Here is a 24,328-nt window from a genome sequence, read left to right on the forward strand (position 1 = left end):
CAATTCCATTAGAGTGGGCAGAGTCATATTATTATGTATGTACATTTTATGTGAATTAGTGTCCAGATTTTTGGCCAGTTGTACTAGCTTTTCATAGGCCTTTGTCCAGATTTTTGATGTTTCTAGGTTGAGAGGTATGCTCACATCTCATCTTGTTTTTCATAGTTATTCATAGTTACTAAACAATACTTGGTGTTAGAAGTAATCATAATTAACACATTACATTTTTACTTGAGAAGTACCATGGCTGCAGTCATCAAAAAAAATATTTTTCCTTGGAAAGATCTCATGGGAGATAACATAATAATTAAGTTTATTCCTGACTGTTAGTGGTATTTCTTGTTTCTGTATGTTGCTGGAGAAGAAACTGTAACAATTTAACATAATTTTAAGCTGTGAGAGGGGGAAAGGGGAGAATATCACACTGATGAGAAGGAAGTTTCAGAATTACTGTGAGCCATTAAAAAAATTGTCCTATATTAGCCATTTGTTCTTTATGAGGACACAATATCCCAGAGTGTCTAGAGACGCTTGCATTTGTGAATTATAGAAATTAGCTACAGGCTATTAATCTGATGAGCTACGTGATTTATTAGTATAACACAGAGTTATGTGTATCAGATATGGCAAGTGAAGGGGCAGATTGTTGAGACAACCAGACTGAATGAGAACGAAGGACATATGTGTCATTCATCTATACCTATTGCAAAAACTGTTCTGCCCTAAGAAGACAGCCCATGAGTTTTGATTCCCTGATGCTCAACTTGCTGACTGGTGTTTGTGATTAAAAAAATAATTGCAATTGTGGTTTCCATTTGTGCGTCAATAGTTATGTGATGAGTATTTTCCCGTGGTTGTATGAACACTGTGTTAGTATATTTCAGTAAGGGGTGTAAGGGGCTTGCTCCTGCAAAATATGCTTTTTGTTTAACTTTTTAGCTGGCTTGAATATTCAACCAGTCAGACTAAAACTTTAACTGTTTCTAATTTTTTGTCAGGCTGAAGCTTCAAATACTTGAAATCAGTAGTGACACAAGGGGAGCTATGTATGCCAAACATGTTTTAAACAAAATGAAATAATTCTCCTTTTCCAGTTTTACAGTCCACTAAAATGCCTTAGTCTGTGTACAATTTTTCTATTCTTTTCTTTTTTTCTTTCTGTTTTTTTTTAATATATATATTTTTTTATTTCTTGTCATTCAGACAGCATTGAAAAGATCTGGGAACACCACAGACATGGTCATAATGTGATATTTTAAATGTTTTGCTTCTTTTTTCATGTGCAAGCTTGTAACTTTATCTTTTCAAAAATGAAGAAACCGACAAGAACTGGCAACCACACTCCAATTTAATAAATGAATTTAAGCGCTTTTCGACTGATACAACACAGCCTTCTTCAGAATACATTCACAGTACTCCAGTTACATTTATATATCAAAAACAGCACAAAAAGGCGCAAAAATAAAATAATTAACTAAACAAGTAAATCAATTAATTCACTTAAAGTGCACTTATCACTAAATTCCATAGTTAAAAAGAATAACAGTCCTATTCATAACTATTCTAGAAAACATTAATAAAACATTAATAAAACTTTATAGACCAAATCTTACCAGTAGTTAAACAAGAATCATCTCTCTAGACTCTTTAATTTCAAAAGACTACTGATAGAAATCGCATCATTCAAACCAGGTATATTACCAGCATCTAGCCTGATTTATTAATTAATTAATTGGAGTGTGGTTGCCAGTTCTTGTCGGTTTCTTCATTTTTAGCAGTTTGTCGTTGGATTTGTGTTTAAAAACTTTATCTTTTCCACATAGCTAAATTTGAAAAAAAAAATGGTTCAGAAATACAGGTATCCACCTCCTGGATCTCAGTTTGCCTTGTTACTGTTCTAACTCAAACAGATGAAACTTGCATCAGATTCCTTCTTTTCTGTGTATGTGTGTGTGTATTTGTATGTGTGTTTCTGTGTGTGTGTGTGTGTGTGTGTGTGTGTGGGGGCAGATGCAATATTATGTTTTAGGCCACCCACTGCTGACTTCAGATGTCCTACATTTCCACTTGCTTCATTCTCCCTAAGTAAAATGAATTTGGGTGTAAGCCTTGGATGTGTCTCTTCAGTGGCTAGGTTCTAGCTTTCCAGATGGGAAAACCTCTTGATCAATAGGCTATCAGTGTTTCATGATCACAGAGTGGACAGCGGAGATGCTAAAGCTTTTATAATGGATCTGTCTGTCTTTTTAATGATCCCTACACATTTCTGTACACTCTGGGTAGCCTCACAAAGTGGGCAATGATGCCATGAGGAAGTCTTCTCTATTGATGTGATGACATATCCCTCTTTGGCCCTCCCACAATAGAATTAGGTAGCTACAGTTGTCACAACTCCCCATGAAAAAAGTGTGGAAGCAATGCCAGCTCCTCCTGTTACAAGGCTATGAACTGAACCCAGGTCATCTCGATATTGACTATTACTGCATGTATGTTGTGGACAGTTTGAAATGCACCTTCAGTGACCCTCTCAAGGCTGCATAATGCATAGCATGGGCATTATGAGTTGTTATGAATAGGAATAATAAGAGTTTCTGTCATTGTGAGTTTGCATGTTTACAGTCACAAAACATTTTTGATAAACTTGATTTTCTGTAAAATAAGGTTTCTTTCTGTGTTTGTCTGCTTTCACTTTATAGTACAAGCCATATATTTTCATATTTTCCTTTTGAAAGTTTCATGGCTTTGCTGTTATATGCTAACTGCTGTTATGTACACCTTGGCTGACGTTGTGATGAGTAGCAGGTATGTGTGATGTTGAGGACATGCTAATCTTTACTCAGTGAAAGTAGTGGCTACAGCATACATTAGACAATTGCTATGTGTATACTGTACTAGTATGCTTCTGAGTTTGACTGTTGTTCTTTCTTAATATACACATATTTGCTGACCGAATGGCCAAATGAGAGATCAAATCTTCCAGTGGAAGGGGGAAGCTGTCATATTGTGATCATTGGCAATGTGCACTGTGGTGGCCTACAGCCATAGGGTTTGATGTGGCCTGGGGCAGGAATGGTGCATAACTATGGGAGTGTGCATGTGCACCCTGAAGGGGTGCCCCGTATTGGAAACCAGTGGATTTATGGCATCTGTGACCTAGATGATGGCCATGAATAAGCATGGCAGTCTATCTGGCCACAGGGATATTGATACTATGGAACTACAGGTGTGTGAGCAAATGGCCTGGTGAGGTGTCCCAGGTGTGGAGCCTGAGGAGTGCTGATGGTCATGAATGTAAGACAGGTCTTGCCCTGGAGTAGTTACTTGTGTGGCCAGAGCTGATAGTAATGGCACAGCCATACCTGGCTCATCTATTGCCTGGTATCAGTCCTGATATTGTCCACATCCTCTCAGCTCTTCAGTTGAAGAGCAAACATTTAAGAAATGCTGCTACTGAGAAGAATGCAAGAGCTACATGTCCTGATCATGTCCCACCCTTGCTATGCTTCTGACTGATGCTACCTAAGAAGCATTCTGGTTATGCTCCCCCTCCTATAACCATTCATCTCCCATCTGGAGCTTTCCAAGTTTACAGGCAGCATGATCTGCAGTGGCAGGCCTGGTGTCAGTTACCAAGGGATGCAATATCAGATACCATTGATCAGAGTCACATAGTCTGCTCCCTGTCCCTATACTCCATGTCATTGTGCAAGCAGTACATGTTGTCTCCACACCATGCAGCTGTCATGTGTCATTGCACAGGCCATACAACACAATCATAATCTCCACAATGCTAGAAGTAGCAGCTATCTGTGTCTGTATCACTGACTTGCATACCTGCTGATTAATGTCAAGTGTTGCATCCAGGTCATTAACAGACCTGAAGTCAAAGTAGTGCTACAGACCACCATGCCTTTTCCCTACAGGATGTACATGCTTTTCAGGGGTAGTGCAGGTCACAGATGATATATGGGCTGGGGATTGCTATGTGGCCTGGGTAGGACTCACAGTTACAGGACACCTGATAAGCACTGGTGAGGCTGGGATTTGGACTGTCTCTCCACAGGATTGTTGCATGTAGGGGATGTTTTTGATAGCTCCCATATTAGTGTTACTGACAGTGCCACTATTTCATTGACTGTGCCATGTGTATTATCATCAGTCACAGGTGATCTGCTGACTTCAGGCATGCCTTATCCCATTGTTCTGGGCCTTATACCACTAGAACCTGTGAAAGCATAGAGAAGTTACTTGCACCAGGACTGAATCATATGCCTATTTTTGATATAACTCTGTTGCAGGCACACTGGTAGAGGGCACAGTATGGGAATAGCATATGGGCACATAGATACCTTGTTATGGAAGGTGTCACACCTACAGAAAAACAGTATCTGCAGAATAAATATGCAGAAGCCTCTTGTTGGATGTTCTGCCTCACATGCAGTGCACTGCATGATATGGACATGAATGGGCTATTACTAACCTAGTGCATGCCTTACAGACACTTGTGCAGTCTTTGACAACATAGCTACCATATCTAAGTCACCAATGGATGTGAGAGCTTGATCTTCCTTCTTTAACAGGGCACTTCTGTGAGATGTTTTTGTGCTGTGGTCCTCATCTTGTTGTGGATATGTTCTTCATATTGTCTCATGAATTTTTTTTAGCATACAATATCATATTGTTACCCTTCTTTACAGCTGTAACTCACAAGACATCTGCAACAGCTGGAAAGGCTGCAGAAATACCTCAATAAAAGAATCACAAGCCTAAAGCAGATGCCCTATGCTGACCGTCTAAAAAAACTCCAGCTATACTCTGTGGCATATCGTCTACTCAGAGGCGACCTCTGCTTAACATACAAGGCCATGTCAAACCCTGAGCTGTTGGACATGCTCCACTTAAAGAAATCCCAATCCCTCATAGCCACGCACTCCAGGGATCTAAACCTTGTCATCACAATTGAACAAAACATGCTGGAGGGATACGTTCCTGAGCCAGAGATTCCCCATACTCTGAAATAGACTGCCCATACATGTCAAGCAGAGTTCCTCCTTGGCCCTCTTCAAAAGGAATCTTGATGATTGGATGGGAGATAGGAAATTCATCCTGTGGATCACGTCAGTCGCCCTGCTAGACAGGGGTCCAGGGAAGTAAATATTGTGGGAAGAAATATCCAGGGAATTGTTATGGCTAGGCTTGTATAGGCCCTAGGGCCGATAGCCTAGTACCAACCTATGAACCTATGAACCTATGAACATAGATCTGGTAACCAATAGCACTAATGTTTTGGAACATTGTCTTGTTACACCTGGTGCCATTAAGCCTTGTCCATGTTATCTTTGCCTAGGATGTAGCTGTTGTGAGTATTGACAGCCTACAGTAATACCTCAGTCCACTGGTTGGTGAACATTTCTAGCTGTTGACTCTCTTGTGAACTCATGGCAAGACGGGTACGTATTTGGATTACACATGTTGATCAGTATGCGAGCATGGTCTTCTGTAAATATCCTGCACCTATGCACAATAGCCACCTCTTTCCATTTGGTGTTCACTTAGCTGCCCCTTGTAGTGCTGTGACCATTCTGCCCAATCCTGTACAAACTGTAGCAAAGTGCATGTAATCATGACACCCTTTCCTGAATCAGAGTATTACAACCCCTGTAGTGATCTGCACACCCTTTTTCACACATTAAAATTATTACAATGGCTTACCCTAGTTACAAGGGGCATCATTCCCTGTGTGTCATGTCCTTCCTTAGGTGCATGAAGCCTTTGTTGTGCTCTCCCATAGATGGACATGACAGTTCTGTGCCACTGTGTTGTATTCAAAGACCCACATACACTGCATCCTCTATGTCCCTGCTGCTGCCACCCACAATGGGCACTAAGTACATTGCAGGGGTACATTACCAGGCATCTTGTCATTCTTCAGTATATCAGTCTTAAGGTCCAACATCTTATTTTGTTAAGTCGTGACTCCAGAGTTGTTGATTTTAAAGCAATCTTATGCAGAAATGACACCAGTGCTTTCTCTTATACTAATATGGGCTTGTTAGTGCACCGGTTATGTTAATGAAGAAATATAGTGCAGATATCGCTGAACTGCTGCTATAATACAATACACTAGCCACATTAATTGGCATGACTATGCTTGTCCTGGGGCGAGGGCCACATGTACACACTATGCTTGTGCATGAAGTGTCTGTTGCTAGGAGGTCTTTAGCTCTGCATTAAGGCGGCTTTCAGTAGTGCTGCATTTTGATGTCAGTCACATGATGCCTGAATGCAAGACCATGCACATGGGGCTAACATTTTGCTCCTCAAGTGAATCTGTGTGAGTAGATGTGTCTGCCTTAGGTTTTGGGAACAGCTAATCTCCTGCTTTGTGATCAAGGGGGAACAGCATTTTCTTGTTGTTCCTCTACAGGGAATTTGAGGAGCACTTGCTGGATCATTATGATGGCTGACTACAAATGGAGGATGCCTAGCATAAGCTTGCCAGGATGGTGAGTGAAGCCACTGACATCACCTATTATGTGAACACTGCAATCATCATTACCGTGGCCTAAGGTGGTGTCATTCTTACATCCAGACACTGTAGGCACTATTGTTTTTTGTTCTTGCCTCTTTTCTTTACAGCAGCCAAGGAATAGTGTTCCAACATGGAAAGATTTCACAGGGGGCAAGAGGCTGTCTCTTAGCAGTTGGGTACATATGGTCTGGCCTGGCATCAGTCATGTACTTTGCCTAATTCCCCATATTGGTGTCCCTCAACTGAGGTGTCATTCTCCATATCTTGTTTGTTGTGTAATCCTCTGCATGTCTGTTTTTCTGCTGCCACTACCTACCCTTCTCTTTCTGTCACTGCCTAGCCATTACTCAATACCTTTCCCAGCTACCCTTCATTTTCTGATATTAAAAATGGCAGTGTTTTCCATATAGGAACATGCACCTCCCAACATGTCATTCTATTTGGTTCCCCTTGTGTGTTTACAACTGCTTGCTATTTCCCTTTTTCTTACTTTCTTATCACTTCTTTTCCTCTGAATTTATGTGATAAACTGGACTGGTACTTTGCTCTATTGGCCTTCCTTGGGCTGTCTGCTGTTGCACATATGGCATCAATGTGGTGCTTTGCTGCAAGGTGTGAGTACACATAGCCTTGGTCACACTTGCTTGCATTTTCTATGGCATCAGATAGTCTAAATGTGCTTTTTGCTAGAGCAACTCCTCCATTAAAGCTGTGTAACACTACTCCCTGTATGGCTTCACTAATATTATGCAGTCATTTTCTCTGACTAATGGTGCTATGTAAACTCTTCTACATATTTGACAACTACTAACTGCATGGTGCCAGCGGCTTCCTGTTATATAGCATTACACAATTGTAAAGCACTTGTCCAAAAATAACACCCATGTGTCACTGTTACTACTTTAAGATATAAGATGTAAACTTGCATATCTAAGGGGGTTATTCATGTTGCTATATGCTCAGGATATGATAGTTTTTATTTCGGCACAACCTCGAAAATGAGCTCTTAAAGGATAGCAGAATGCATCTATGCATACACAAAAAAATAATACTACTGCTAAACAACATACAACAATGTCTAAAAAAAAAAAAAAAAAGAGAAGAAAGAGAAGTCAATAAATCTGAAATGTAGGAAAAGTGGCAAATCCAATAGCAAGGGCATATAGCCCTTGGTTTGAATGGGGCTGTTAGCACCAAGTATTTTCTTAACCATGTCCTATGTGTAAAAAAAAAAAGGTTTATTAAATTCTTTACAGCAAGTTGAATAATAGTATTCTTGAATGCTTTATGAATTGATTTGGATTTGTATCATGCAATGTATCATGATGTTCTTAGTATTTAAAATATGCTTCTTTTAATGGATTTATATATATATATATATATATATATATATATATATATATATATATATATACACACACACACACACACACACACACACACATATATATATATATATATATATATATATACACACACACACACACACACATATATATATATATATATATATATATATATATATATATATATATATATATATATATATATATATATATATATATATATATATATATATATATATATATATATATATATATATATATATATATATATATATATATATCTTGTTAAAACTATGGTTGCTTTTCCTTGGAGACCTGAGTTGATATGTTGGGCCAACTGGCTAGGGGAAAGGGAAAGTTGACTATTATTATTATTATTTTATTTAGAAAGTGCCATGAGATCTTTTACACCAACCTCAGCAACCATTAGCTTAGTCAGATGAGCTCTCACTTAATCTATCTCAAATGAAAGAAGTGTGCGGCAGACAATCCCTCCTTGCAGTTAGTACAGTGTCAACACTAGAGTCTTAGCAGCTGGTGTGATCATAGAACCTACAGCCATCAAAGTTTCTGGCATTAAAAGTATGTTATCTGCTGAGTCAGTGACAATGAGGTATTTTGGCTGCCTTGTCGGGGACAGGTTGAACCATCATAGAGTAAGCATTGTTCATCAAATTGCTCTATGAAAAATCCAAAATCCCTGTGGCGCCGAACTGAGTTTTTGGCTGTGCTTAACCCAACAAACACAGGAAGCCATTCTGATCAACCATGTTTTAGAAGATGCAGCACACACTGAGCTGACAGTAACAAGACAAAGTAACTTTAGATATACATGTCTCTAAAGCCGCCAGTGCTCCTCAATGCTGTAAAGTCATCAAAGGGAAATAACAGATGTGAAGAACAAATTGGAGGAGCTGGTAAATAAACAAAAGAGAAACAACATCAGACTAGTTTGCCTGACTGAGTTCACAGAAAGGCTAAGTGAAAATGTCATTAATTTAGTGATAGACATGTAGACTGTCTTAGTACTGAGTACGAACTGAGTTTGTGGCTGTGCTTAACCCAACAAACACAGGAAGCAGTGATAATGAGTGTGGTTAGGGGGCTAAAAGTGACAGAATGTCCAATAATGAAGCAGCAATGCGAATGGTTCCCCTTGTCTCACCGAATGATCTGAAGAGTAAAACTGACAAGCTAGCCATTCTGATCAACCATGTTTTAGAAGATGCAGCATACACTGCGCTAATAGTAACAAGTCAAAGTAACTTTAGATATACATGTCTCTAAAGCACCCAGTGCTCCTTAATGCTGTAAAGTCTTCAAAGGGAAATAACAGATGTGAAGAACAAATTGGAGGAGCTGGTAAATAAACAAAAAAGACTGAGTTCACAGAAAGCCCTCATGTAACTGCTTTTTAAGAAGACAACCTTTGCAGAGCATTAAATATAATCCCAAGCCAACCAATAAATGTAGAATGGGCTTGAAGGTCACTATGTCCCTGTGGATTACAGCTCCAAATTTCTGCAGTAAAGTGTTCAAGTTACTACATTTTGTAGAATCAGTGAGGATCCTGGATATATGCAAGGAGGGGAGATTATTTGTTCCTGGATGTAGGGAAGGAGGAGAGACCCTTTCATCTGTGTTCTTTAAACTCTGGGTCTTCCAAGATTGTGCCATACCAACACTATAGAAATGAAGAGGCTTTGCTGAAATCAGGGCCAAGTGCTCCAAAAATATCATTGATACTACACTAAAGTACTCACTGACCTTGTGTATTAAGTGAAAGGGGGAGTATAAACCATTCAAGTGAGCTCAGAAACACTCATGCATTTTCTGCAAGTGATCACTGTTTTTAAACTGGTCACTAATCTAGAAAGCATAAAGGAAGAATACTGCCTAAGCATACCTCTTAACTGTACAGATTTTCTCAGACTGTCCAGATTTTTGACTCATATTTTTGGTCCATTTTTCATAAAATTGTGGTTTTCTGGCAAATTAGTGGCAAATCATTAAAGACTGAAGTTATAAAATAATGACAGATATTTGATCTTTAGACTTCATATCCTTCAGAAACTGTGTGCTAATGCAAAACCTGTTTTTCTATCAACTTTATAAGTTTGCAGGAGCAATATTTAAAAACTGTCCCTATTTTTGGGCCTCTGTCCCACTCATTTTTATGGCTTTGTCCAGATTTCTTTCTCTAACAGGTTAAGAGGTATGTGCCTAAGTAACCTCGGGTAGACTGGTCAAGCAACGCAACAGACCAGGAAATGTTGCCACCATTTCAGTGATCCACAGCAACTTCACTTTGACAGATCACCAAACACTAGCAGCTTAGAAGGGAGAACAGCAAAATCAGATATCCTCCTTTGTAAACAGAAGACCTAACAGGTGTTTCTTTTAGCCCTCCCACTAATTAATCATTAAGAGGTTTTGCTAAACCCCATGCGGACAAGGGAAACAAGATGGATAAGGAAGCAGCATAGAGGAAACAATCTGAAATCTCCCAAATGACTATGGCCACAGGGATTGAAAAATAGATTTTAAATCTTAAGCACACACACACGACAAACAAATCTAAACATAAAGAGGCAATAAAATGAGGCTTGACATAGACTTTAAGAGCCTAAGGCTGAGTGAAAATTTCATTAAATTAGTGACACACATGTAGACTGTCTTAGTACTACCAAGCACTAAGTAGAATTAATTTTATAGTCTTTTGGATGTCTAGCAGAAAATAGCAGCTTACATTTTCTGAACGGTGGGAGCTAGTGAGTTATTGTGTGTTACATTTGTATGATAAACTGTATTTCTAAGTTTGGGGTATACATCCCTCTGTTAAAAGATATGTGTTTAAACATTTATTTAAAAAGTTAAATGCTGATATTGCATGTTTAGAAGAAATTGAAACTGCAAAAAAGCATACATGGGTTTGGGATAGATTATGAGATTTACGTATAGTTAAGAGTCTGGCTATGGGACCTGCTGTATATGAGGTAATACTTGTCAAAGCAAGCCATCTTGAAGTTGGTCAAGAAAGGAAGAATAAGAATGGCAGGTGTGTACTATCAAAATGCAGCGTGGCACACGGGAGGCCAAGCTGTGATACAGCCACTTTCTTCTCAAAATTTTGTAGTTAGGTAATGAAATTTAGCATATAAGTCACCCTACTTTTATTGCAGATGAATTCAGTGTAGCCCCAAACTGGGTGTATGGCCACATTCTTGCATCTGCTGAAATACGTAATAATGCAGGTAAGGTTCTATGACAAGCTATGCAGGAAATACATTTTTACAAACCTAGTGATTGTGGCACCCACAAAAATGAAAATTCACATTTCAACCCTGTCAAGCATAAACTGCAGCAGATTAGACTACTGGCTCTGTCTCATGTGTGCAGGACACATCTCATGAGCCACATTAATTGTCCCAGTTCCACCTACTTACCACATAGCAGTATTAATGTTAATTCACTTTGGACAGACAAAGCAGACAAGTCATAAGTGTAGACTAGGTGGGTTGATATTTAAGGATGTATAAACAACTGGTACAGTTAAGGCAGGGATGGCTCGTTTCTTTCTGGGCAGTTTGTTAGGTCATTATGCCTGACAGTTCAAAATGGAAGTGCAGTAAATATGTAAAGGGGCTAAGGCATATATAATGAGTACGTGGGATAAAACATAACATGGGATGGCAGATGAAGATAAGCAACTTTGGGAGGATGAAGCTGCAAGCTTCCAAAACAAGGAACTTTACACACATATAATCAACTGCTATCCAAGGTAATTCTGTAAAAATACAATCAGTGCAGCTACATCTGGTGAGGGCAGTTACTCACACAGGGAACAGGTCCAACATGCTATTAACTTACAAACTCAAACAGCAGAAATGCTAGGCTGTGATCTCGGCAATAAGTCAGGGGGAGGAAGGGAACACTCTCCTTACAGTAGATCATAAATAGATCACCACTGTTTTCAAAGATCACCATGAATCTGACAAGGGGAGTACAATAGGTAAAGAAGGAGATGATATGCTAGTGCAAGCTTTTTTAAGGAAAACAAAGTCACTCAAACTCACTCTGGATCCCATATAAACCGTAGACGCATCAGTCCCAAAAGATGAGATAATCAGTGCCTTGAAGCACGCAGGAAAGCCCAGGCCCTGATGGTGGGCTATATAGATTATTGCAAGACCAAGTAATTCAAAGGTTGGAGTTCCTTGCCAACTCTTTCAAAGAGAGTGGTAAAATATATTCCTCCACCACTATATGAAATGTAATAGTGCTACCTGACCTAGATAAAGACAAAAGGTTGTTTAATAATTATGATCCCAATTTCTTAATAAATTCTGATGTGAAGTTCTATGCCATAATGTTGGCAGAGCACTTGAAATTTGTTTTGCTATTAACTATTAGTTACTTGTAAGCAGGATTTTTACTTGGGTGATCTAGCATGGACCATATCCACACAATGATCATTTTAATTCATGTACTGAAAAGGACCATATCCACACAATGATCATTTTAATTCATGTACTGAAAAGTATAACGGATTCAGATATGGCTTTCTTCATGGATTTTTGAGAAAGCTTTTGATTTAGAAATTTACCATGGGTAGGAATGAGAGGTACAGGTTTCCATAGCAGTTGCATGATGGGACTACAGGGAGTTTAGAAAACACCAGCAGAGAGTAATTCCATTCAGTAACACAGATAGCATATTCTGTCTATTTAAAACTACCAGAAAAGGCTGCCTGCTGTTCCCAGGGTTTTTTCCTTATAACCATTGAATTCCTAGTAAGAATCATGAATGAACTAGAGAACATCATGGAATGTTGGCATATTCATGGATTAGAACTTAAAACCTTGCTGTTCATCAGACTGTGTGGTACTATCTCAGGACATGGGAGAGATGTCCAGCACATTCTCAGACTCCTGTTGGAGTATGTGAGAATGTCATGACTGAATGCAAATCAGTCCAGAACACTAACATACCCACTGAATGTAGTAACTGAAATGATGAGGCAGCTAGGTGATACGCAGTCATTCAACATTATAGAAGGAGGGCCCAAATACTTGGGTATCCTGCTCCACAGACCCAAATCACATTGTTAGATTTAAACTTTAAGCCTATTTTTAATAAAGTCTTTCTATGACTCCATGCAAGGAAGAGGCTTAGGTCTCCCCTGATTACATGGATTAGAGCAATAAAGATATTCATGGTGCTTGGCTTTTCTACATATCCACGTATCAAAGCTGGATTGACTGAAAAAATCAGTACACTATGCATGCAGTTTGTTTGGAATTGCAGCCAGATAAGTGTCAAAATATGTCATATTCTCTCCAGCTGAGCACATGCTATTGGGTCTCCTGAATTAGGAGATATGTGCCCATTCTTTCTCATTACAGCAATTATTCAGCTAATGGTGACAGTACAGAGCAGCATGTAAGACAACTGAAATGGGAATATTATGAGTGGACTCAGTATGGGAGATCATTTGCCATAAAAATAGGTTGCGACATCACTTAAAAATGTGGCATACAATCAACATTACATTTACATGTGCCATTATAAGACCTCTGTATAAAAGGGTTAAGCATGTGTGAGTATGGAGTTCATCAATCCTACTGTGGAGGAATCATATGATTGAATGACATAGCCATGAGGTATCATGATAAAAATAGAAGGAGACAGGAATGAACTCCGTAGCAACATTTGTAAAGTGATTAACCAAGAGAAGAGGATGTCATTGTTTGATGTACTCTGTGCTAAATGGAAACTAAAAATATTAGGTAGGTAGAAGTTTCTGCAGATTAACTATCTGCTAGCTAGATCATCCTTTGGTAAATACAATAATATGCAACTGTTTGCTATAAACAACTCTGTATGGGCAAAGAGGAGATATAGGGTGAAGGCCCAAGAGGCAACAGCTTCCCAGTGCTGCAAGTCATTTTCTATTAAGGGGGTCCGCAATGCAAGAATTGATATATTAGAAAGTGATAGATTGTTTATGTTCTCAAAAGCCAGCCAAGGTATCGAGTAAGTGCATTGCTTAAAAAGTGCTCTCAAGCCTACAAACAGTTTTTGTTGCTTCTTCAAAGTAGCTGTTGAACATCAGGAGGAAGTACAAGGAGGGGATATCAAAAGGTCTGAGTCTGTCTTGGGTGCAACTAAATAGTGGCATCCCTAACAGAAAGATTTTGGGAGTGTCCATACAAAAAGTCATTGTGGAAGTTTGTGTATATGTATATGGACGGCGCAGTGGTGCAGCAGTAGCATTGTCACCTCACAGCAAGAGATTCTCAGGTTTGATTCTTGGCTGTTGTGCCTTCTGTGTGGAGTCCTCATGTCCTCCCTGCATTCATGTGGGTTCCCTTCGGGTGCTCCAGTTTCCTCCACGTTACAAAGACATGTGTCTGGAGTGTTTCTCCCCAGGCATCCACTGAAAATTGGCTTTGTTCTAAGTCGGACTTTCCTGGTTAACAAATGTTAAATAAATAAAACAGCATGCAAGGTGAAAGCTAAAAATATGTCTTTATCTGTCAATGTCTTTTTAAGTGTGTCCCATATTCAATATCTATGTTTTGATATAGTAATTATCATGAGAGTAATCTATAAATATAAATAGAGATCTTGGAAAAGATTAGGAGGTTTATATTAATTTTAAGCACCAAATGGAATAATTGGCTGGGCTTAACATGGCCCACAAAGGCAGTTAACTTAGTACTAATCTATGAACCAATGAAGAGTACTTGACCATATGACTAGAACATGGCTGCTAACAGTGCCAGCAAGACCATGCATGTACACTGGAAAAATTTTAGGGAGTTGGTTGCCAAGAGCTATTTAGGGATATATATCTACTGTAAAACATAAACGCCATATATATTCAGGTAGCCAGTTTGCAGCATATACTGTTAGTGATATGAATGTTACATTGTTGCTACTAAGCATCCCGTTGTAGTGCAAAGCTATCAATGATAGCCACAGTTTACTTGCAGATAGAGTTCAATGTCTATTTATAAAAACATCAGGGATTTATATTTGCTGTCTGAACTTGTTGTTCCTTATGATATTGGTTTACTTGCTGAGGTTTGAGTGTATTTTTTAATAAAACTGTCAGGAAAAAATACTTGACTGCTTCAAGACAGACATCACATCCAGTGGCTTTATCTTTCAGTCTACTATGCCTCATCTGTTTAAGGTAATGCAAATTCTTTCTTCGTATCGTAGTGAAATGCTTCATGCAATACGATTTATGGGCTTGCCCTTTCTGATCCTATGTTTATCTCCCACTCTAATTTGACTTTAAACTCCATTATCAGTCTTGGGCTGGTATATACTTGCACACTTTTCTCCTTTGTTCAGAGTATTTTTTTATGACTTATATATGCTACATGGCCCCATGTCAATACTTCTGACTAACCTGCTACCACAATCACATTTTAATCTGCAGTGTTACTCCTTGTTTGAAGGGGTGCCCCACTTGCCATAGATGGCAGACAGAAGGCAATCGACTGGAAGTAGAAGTCATGATAGTTTGCATGTGTCAATCTTCTAAATTTAAATATAGAAACAGCAGCAGGCAATGATAACTCTGATGGAATTCCAGGTAACCCAAGAGTATAGTACCAGAAAACACCAGAACCAAGGCAGGATACAATGACTCAGCTTTAATGAGACATTTTAAAATACTAAAACACTTTAAAAATGTGACCCTGTTCATGTTCACTGGCGGCATGCAAAACAAATCCAAATGTAGAAACAACAGCAGGCAATGATAAATCCAGTGGAATTCCAAGTAATCCAAGTGTAAAATAGCAGAAAACACCAGAACCAAGATAGGATGCAATGACTCACGTGCGTGCGCACACACACACACACACACACACACACACACACACACACACACACACACACACACACACACTCCTAAACACACTCTGAAATACACATACACACACATTCATTCATTCATTCAACTGAGACCACTCCTACCTCTGCAGACATGCACACATGCTGCCATACACAGATACATACTCACACACCCCTCACACTACCTCAGTGCTAAGTTTCCTGACACTTACCTCTAATGGGATCTCTTCCATTGAAATTAATGGGTAAACACAGTTTTTGGCTATGTTAATTACCATGGCTGGCCATTATGTTCTATGTCAAATTGTTGAGCTGTGTAAATTACTAAACATAGGCATAGGGATGCCACCTTTCATTGTGGCTATCCGGATTAAGGCCATGCCCCCAGCATCACCTGCAACTCCACCCATTCCCAACCCCTCTCCTGGCCACGTTATGCCCATTTGTGATGTCACTATGACATCAGTTGACGGGGAACGCACCCTTTTCCATTCCAATGCTTGCTTTCAGCAAGTTTACTATGGTTTTCTGTAAAAAAGCATAATAAATCAGCTGATTTAACAAACTCTGATGGTTTCTATTTTGAAATAAAATACCAGAGTTTGTACAGTGTTTTCCGGGCTACCGGAGAATCGATTTGATAGTCCGGAAAAAAACAGAGAGGTGGCAACCCTACACAGGCATTTCCAGGGGACAGCACATGACTCATTATCATATGTCACTCCCCTTGAATGCCACATTAAAGAAAAACTCCACCTTCTCCTACAGTTTAACTTAACTCTTAGGTTGCTTTTCTTACTATAATATGAGTACAGTACTGTGTAGGCACCTGAAACCTGCTTGTACTTTATAAAACTTTCATTTCCTCGCCTTGTAATTAAAGGAAGGGAAAGACTTTTTTTTAAGCTTAACTTCTTACATAGTTTGCACAGGAATTTGCCTATACCTGCATCATATACCACAGACACAGAGAAATTTGTAGTCTGGTACTGCTGACAGTCTTATTCAGGTAATTAGTCCTGTTGATGTCAGGAGCTCAGGCTTCTGTAAAATAAGACAGAAAGATGTGAAACTGGTTTCCATCATCTTTATTGCAGAAAGGAAGACAACTTATAAATATTTTTTCTTGTAATGCTTGTAAAGTATCAGCACATTTACTAAAGTGTGTGGGAGGGACTGGCAATTCATCTTGGACTTTAAAAATATATTTTGAACAAAGGCCTGCAATTTAGCCACTGTTATGGTTGCAGCTGTATAACTCTTTAGTATACTGTAAAACAAGCCTTGAGACACACACAAATGAGGGCCATTTAAGAAATAAAGCAAGCAGTCCTGTTACATACAGTATATAAGATGAGAGTGACTGACACTAATCCCATTATATGTCAATGACATGGGAAAACACCAATACTTCCTTATGTCTAGCATGACTCATATGAAGCAGACTTGAAATGGATTATGGGAAAGAGAAAGGGATGAAAAAAATAAGATGACGTTGATATGTCAAGCCCCATTGACATCCATTTTGCAGAAAACATTAAAATTCTGTAAGAAGCAGTCAGAGTGATTTTGAGGTGTTAAAATAACTCAGAAAACAAAGACAGGATGAAAAAATAGATTTTTAAGGGGTTGGGATTTGGCTTAAAGCTTAAGGTGTTTACCACACAGACACAAGGTACAGAGTTTGATTCTCAGTTATGTGGAAGGCTTGGCTAGGCTTATAAAGGCCCCAAAGGTGTATCTATTAGGTGGAGTTTTCCTTTAACATTACAGTAAGCTGTGAGGACATCCCACCACAGTGATTTAACAGACTACATAGAATCACTGAAGCAGGCTGTCTATGAATCAGAAAAAGATACCACTAATGAAAAAATGGCCATATTATGGCTTACCACTGGCAGTAGCACTTTCTGAATCCCAGGGCTCATTTTCTTGCTGTTTGGCAAGCAATGTAAAAAACTCATTCACAGAAATTCTAGTCAGTGCAAATAAAACTTTCAGAGTCCAGCTCAGTTGTTCAGTCCACTCTACAACTGGTTTCCAAACAAATTCACTACTTACAGGTCTCACTCTTCTCAAACACAATTTAAATTCTTTTATTAGAATAACAGCTTCTCAAACAAAGTTTCTGGTCTCTTCAAGGTCCTGCAGACTATGTTCTGTCTTCACTCATAGCTGTGTGGTGAATCCTTTCCCAGAGTCCTCCCAAGGCCACAAAGGTCACAAAAGTCTTCCTTAGTGATGGGCTCTAATTTATTCTCCCAAGGGGCAACTTGTTTCCTCATTAATCACTATGGATACTTGCCTCCCTTTGAATTGGCTGCCTAAAATGTCTGGTCTGTATTTTCTTTGTATACATGCCCTTCAATTGTCCAGTATTAGCCAGAAAATCCCAATTTTAAACAGTTGCATTATCAGCCTGCAGCATCACAAACATTGACGAAATGATGATGTTATTAGAGCCTTGTCAAAAAGACTATATGCAAGAGGGACTTAATGAATGCATACAATGGGAACAGCTGCTTGGAGTTGCAACATCGGCAACTGGAAAGAGATTTAAGTCAAAGAACTTTTGCAGCATCTAGACATACAAGATTACAAAAAAAAAAATGAAAATAATTGTTGGACTGCTTCCTTGATGATATCAGAAACAAATACCTCTCCATGCATGCTTGTGCAATTAATGAGAGGATTTTTGTTTTAAATTCATAATTAGGGTTTTACCCAGCCAGCCACCAGCCAGCTACATAACAGACAGCAGCAGTAGTTATGTATAACTTGATATGAACTTTTTCCTGTATACCAGTTCTTCAGACTATACTGTGTTACATTGATACAGTCTTATTCACAGGATTTACGCAATGGTATATGTCACCTATGAAGAATTTGTGTTTTGCGGAATTTGTTTCCTTTTCTTTTTCGAGATTTAGCCTATAATGCTCATCAAAGACTTTGTGCTTTTAATAACAGCATCAATGTGTTGATAAATTTTCAACATTTTTTTGTTTGCTGTAATGAGATTTTTTTAAGGCAGTTTTTTGGATCTGACTTGTGCACTGATTCATTCTGTGCTGACCATCATTGGATATTTTTGTAGGACTAAGCATAGTGAGACTGCTGACATCTTCTTATAGTTAGTTTATATGCTTACTTCTGATAACATTACCGTCATCTTCATAGTGCTCTTGTCATTTTTTGCTCAGGATGTTTACAATAAGATGTCAGATTATTCTGGAACCATAAAATATTCTCCCGTTCTTTTTCTTCCTCATCATCCATTTCTGGACCACAGCTTTATTTCAGAGTGTGTACCAATGTGCAAATTTTTATTGAAGTATTTATACAAAACATGCTTGGTTTGTCAGGCTGTGAACATTCTTTTTGTTGCAGTTTTAACCATTTTAACTTTTATTGAGCCATCTTTATTTATTGTTTACTCTGAGCTATATATGTAATGATTTTCTATCACTTTTAACCCATGTAGGCATTCATAGATATGACTGGTTTGCAAGTTTCCAGCTTACCTACCTGTTCTAAAGTTTCTTGTATTCTTTCTTTGGATCATTTATAATCAGAATAATTTTTACTTTTTAGTTTTGTCTCACAAGTGTATTGTTATACATTTATATTTGCTTTGTGAGACATTATTCTCATCAGAAGATGTTTGTGTTTGCTTATATTTCACTACCCAGTCTTTTTAACTTCACCAAGAGACATTGCTACTCCAGAAATCTTTAGTTTGACCTCTGTCCCTATACATCCTTCACATTTTGTTGATTGAGGATTACGAAATGAAAAAAAGGTTCATCCTGCCTGATTACCGTCACCTGCCCCACTTCCAGCTTGGTTACCTCAGAGATTCTGTTTGTAACTGTTACAATTCATTTTAGATTATTTATTATAGTTTTGCAAAAGTTGTGCTGAGTTTACCTCTGCAATGTATTCTTTAGTTTTGTTTGTTAATTGCCTATGAAGAGGCACTTAAATATTAAATCAATCAATGAATCATTCAATCAGTCAATAAATTAACAGTGCTTTACCTCAAAAATTCTTTGAACTAAAGATAAGTGCAATTTTTTTTCTTTTTGCCATTTCCTTTTGTTAAAATTATGCTTTAAACTTATAAAGTGGGCTTTTTTATTGTAAAATGTGTAGTTTTTACTTTTTAGTAGGCTGACATGTTTTTAGTCTGCCACAGATTTTATCATAAAGTAATGCAGCACGGTCAGTTACTCAATCAGCCAATAAATAAATAAATAAGCACAGTTACATTGAAACAGGATACTTAGTAAGGTGTATAGCACACAGTGTAATAAAACAGATGTAAAATGTATTTTTTAAGTGATCCTTAATCTGCAATGTGTATTGTGTAACAGAAAGATCTTTACTGTTTACTTGTATGTTGACACAATATCTCTGGCACATTTTTCTGTATGTGCATACTCTGACTGTATGAGTATCAGAACCGAGGTATGTGAATAATGCAAGCATAAATGCTATGCAGTAATATTAAGATAATCAGTTATTTGCCATATGACTATACTTATGACTGTCATAGCTATAGATACACAGTTTTTTGGGTGCTGAAGAAAACATGATTATTCTAGTTTTATTTTGTGTCAAGTTTAATCACTTCTGTTTTTAAAACGTTTTAAACCTGTGTTTCAGAGTGGCAGTAGTCCACAACACTATTAGAAGTGAGATGTTATCAGGTATGCAAAAACTGTGCTGTCCAGATTTTTGACCAGATGTACCAACTTTTCAAGAGCCCTTTTCCACGTTTTTTTATGTCTGCAGGTTGATAGGTATGCTTGTATAACACACCATCTGATATAAGCTATGGCACCAGGGTAGAGAAAAATGATTTAAAAGTGCAATATATTTTTCTTTTTTTTAATTGAAGCCATTGACACCTTTGTAGGCTATATGCGAGTGCTGTTTAATATGCAATATGTATTTTTCCTGGGCCAGAGAATGTGTGAGAAGGAATTGCATGGAGTTTGCATTTGAAGCATACAATGTAATGTCTTGTTTCTCCTAGGTCAGGGATAAAAGGTCAGAAAAATGCAATTCCAGCAAGCTTCAAATAGGCAGCTGAGCTGAGAAAACAATCACTAGGATGCAAACAGTTGGTAGCTGTACATGGGAGTCTGAATGTAGAAAAAAATATTTAGTTACAATTTTCTCTGTGAACACTAATGGTGAACTGAGATGTATTAAATTTGAAAACAAAATCAGTAAGTCAGTCATGCTTGCCAGATCATAGTGAACATATATCTGAAACTGTCCTATTTGCAATTTTGCCTTGTATTATTTTACTAACAGAATTGTTAGACTCAGTAATTCTGCAGTGATTAATTTCTATGGTATTTGTCTAACTTAGAGTTTTTTCTTTGCATAATCTTGCACCTTATTTATCTCTACATACTTAATATATATAAGCACTGACTTGGCTCCTTTATAGTTTAAATAAAGTTGTATATATTCACTTTTAAGATCTTGAGGCTAGTATTTATTATGTATTTATGCACTCTTATTTATTATCTGAGAATAGGGTATTAAATAGCACTGTAAATTGGTAAACTGTGTTATCTGCCTCCAGATTCCAGATCTCTTGAACACATAGGTTCACAGGTGTAGGTGTATACAAGGTTTTTGACCAGTAGGACCCTTGTAAGTTTAGCCATGCAACCCAAATGTGACTGACAAATTTGATTTATATAGGTGGTGATTTATTAACTGACTGTCCATTAGAGACATAGGAGACAAACCTGGGTGAATGCCAGATTACCTACCCATTGGTCCAAGTTGCACTAAAATAGGGATAAGGAGGAACTCGGTTTCATATGGATTGGGTGTCTGCTCTCGAGAATGGGAATTCTCTGAGAAACGCATCTGTTTCACCAAAATATCCTATTTATGTCACAAGCAAAATTTATTTTTTTTACTCTAGTAGTTCTGATGCTGTTTGTTTTGCGAATGTACAAAAGGTTCATCAAAACAAGGTCTAGGGATGCTTTGTATGCCAGGCAGAGATTACCTCTCAGAAGTCTGTATGATACTGAGAAAAAGACAGGGCTTTGACATAATCAGCATAGGAGATTGTGTTTAATTCCTCTATTCTTTTTATAAGGAACCTTTGTGGACATTCCACTTGTTGCATGTGTCTGGTGAGGCACATACTGAAGGGGGCATTATACTCTATGATGGGTCTGATGAGGGCTGAGTACAGTGGTATGATGACCTCTTTGGACCTAGATGCCATGCCCCTACTTATAAGTTGAGCAACACAGAAGGATTATATTACTACCTTGGACAAGTGATCGTGGAAGGCTATGTTACTATCTATATGCGTTCCCAGATCTCTGACTAGTGAATAAACGTTTAAGGGTGTTTTACTGATGTCGTTACCCTGGGTGGCAGACTTCCCAAAAGGTACTATAATGTGTTTTTGGTATTGAGTTTTAAGCCATGACTATGGCTCTAAGCATTTGTCTGTATTAGATCTTCCTGAAGGGTGTTCTCATCTTGGGGGGATTCAAAGACTGCTCCCAGTTTGCAGTCATCTGTGAACATGGGCAGTGCAGTGGTGCAACGGTTAACATTGTCGCCTCACAGCAAGAGGTTTTCCAGTTTGATTCTCGGCTGGGGTGCCTTCTGTGCAGAGTTTGCATGTTCTCCCTGCGTTTGCGTGCATTTCCTCTAGGTACTCCGGTTTCCTCCCACATTCTAAAGACATGCATCTGGAGCATTTCTCCCCGGGCCTCTGCTGAAAACAGGCTCTGTGGAACCTAGTCAGACTTTCCTGGTCAACAAATGTTAAATAAATAAAATAAATAAATAGTTAGCCAAAGGCCTGTGACATTGGCTTTGACATCCAAAATGTAGATGCCAAAGAGGAATGGGTCCAGCACAGAGATCTAGAGGACTTTATTGATGCTTGGTCTCTTGTGGAGGTGGCCTCATTGATTCTAACCTCCTGGGTGCTATCAGTGAGCCAGCTAGCTAGCCATCATGTTATAAAGGGTTTATACCCAATTCTATAAGTTTATTGACATTGCCTGAGTGAACTATTGTATCAAAAGCTTTAGCCAGATCTAGGGAGGCAGTAGGCACTGTTTTCCTGTCATGCATTGCCTTAGTGACCTTTTAAAAGATGTCCAACAGATTCAGTAAGCATGACCTTCCTTTGACAAAGCTAAACTGGGATGGATCTAGAGTCTGCAAGTCTCCTTTGTCCTTGCTGATAATTTCCATGATAATTCTTTCCATTGCTTTGCAAATAAGACTAGTCAGACTAATGGGTTTGTAGTTTCCAGGATCTGTTGAAGGTCTTCCTTTATGAAGGGAATGACTGTCTCAGTCCTGCAGTTATATGCCAGAGAAAGCCTACTTTTTTTAAGACTGCAGTTAAATAATGACTCCAGGGGTCCAATAAGTCATATTTCAGACTATTCAGGAGGCATCCTGGGATGTTTTCAGGGCCCACTGAGGCCATGTTCTTGGCTTTAGTGAGTGCAGCTAGTATCTGCTCCCTAGTTATCATTGGAGGGGTTATGTCTGAGGGTATTTTTGAAGGCATGATTGGGGTGAGAGGGGGTAAAGTTGGAACTGAATTTGTCTGCTACCAGGTTCACTATATTGCCAGGATCAGTAAATGTGACACCACTAACCACCAGTTCAGCACAGTGCTGTGAGTTACCCTTGAGGTTTCAGACATAGCTGCAAAAGATCTTATGGTAATCTTTTATCTGGGAGGCTATCTTAACCTCAAATTTGGCATTACTTGACCTAATTAACCCTCTTCATTGCCTATTTAATTTGATGAGAGGGTTTCTATCTTTATGGGAATTACAGATCCTGATTTTTGCCATAATGTTTAACCTTTTGTTGTATACCCTGTTTAATTTGGGAAGAAACCAGGGTGGTTTGTTTCTAGGGCTAGTCCTGGACTTACTTCTGGTAGGTACACCAGCCTCTATGCAGCCATTGACATGGTATTACAAAGTTTCTGAGAGCAGTTCAGCATAGGCTGCTTTGTTTCCTGGATTTAGTGTCACTGAATTTTAACAATTCATCACTTAATAAAAGGTAATTTGCTTTGGAATAGTTTGTAACTGTTACTGGGTTTAATGGAATTACAGAGTTGATTTTGATTTCAAAGGAGACAGCTTTACAGTCAGACCTTACCAGAGTGGCTGAGACATGGGGGGGGGGGGTGCAGTGTTCTCTTATATTTGTGAGCAGGAGGTCCAGTATACTGGAGCTTCTAGTGGACATATTCACTATTTGGTCAAGGGTGTTTGTATTTCCAAAGCTTAGGAATCAATGTGCCTGTAGATTTGAGGCTGTGTAGGATTCCCACTCTATAGAGGGGTAATTAAAGTCTCCCATGAGTAGGGTATTGGGTTGGATGGATTGGAGGTGTCTCCAGTAGGTCCAAGTATGCATTGTGAGCTTTTTAGTACATGGAGGGTGACCTATAGCTGACTAGAATATGGTATGGGATTTTTACTATGGAGATCTGCACATGGAAGAACTCCAGTATATCATCCTGTTTGACCACCCTATAGATATG

At 38.5% G+C, this 24,328-nt stretch overlaps 1 long non-coding RNA gene across 1 annotated transcript in view; it reads left to right on the forward strand.

Moving 5' to 3' along the window:
- LOC122814844 overlaps positions 1-24,328 on the forward strand; it is a 209,918-nt gene that overhangs the window by 82,618 nt on the left and 102,972 nt on the right. The gene's annotated exons all lie outside the window — the stretch shown is intronic.

The sequence above is a fragment of the Protopterus annectens genome, chromosome 11.part0 (assembly GCF_019279795.1).
Source record: "Protopterus annectens isolate FY-2018-M chromosome 11.part0, PAN1.0, whole genome shotgun sequence".
NCBI lineage: Eukaryota > Metazoa > Chordata > Ceratodontiformes > Protopteridae > Protopterus > Protopterus annectens.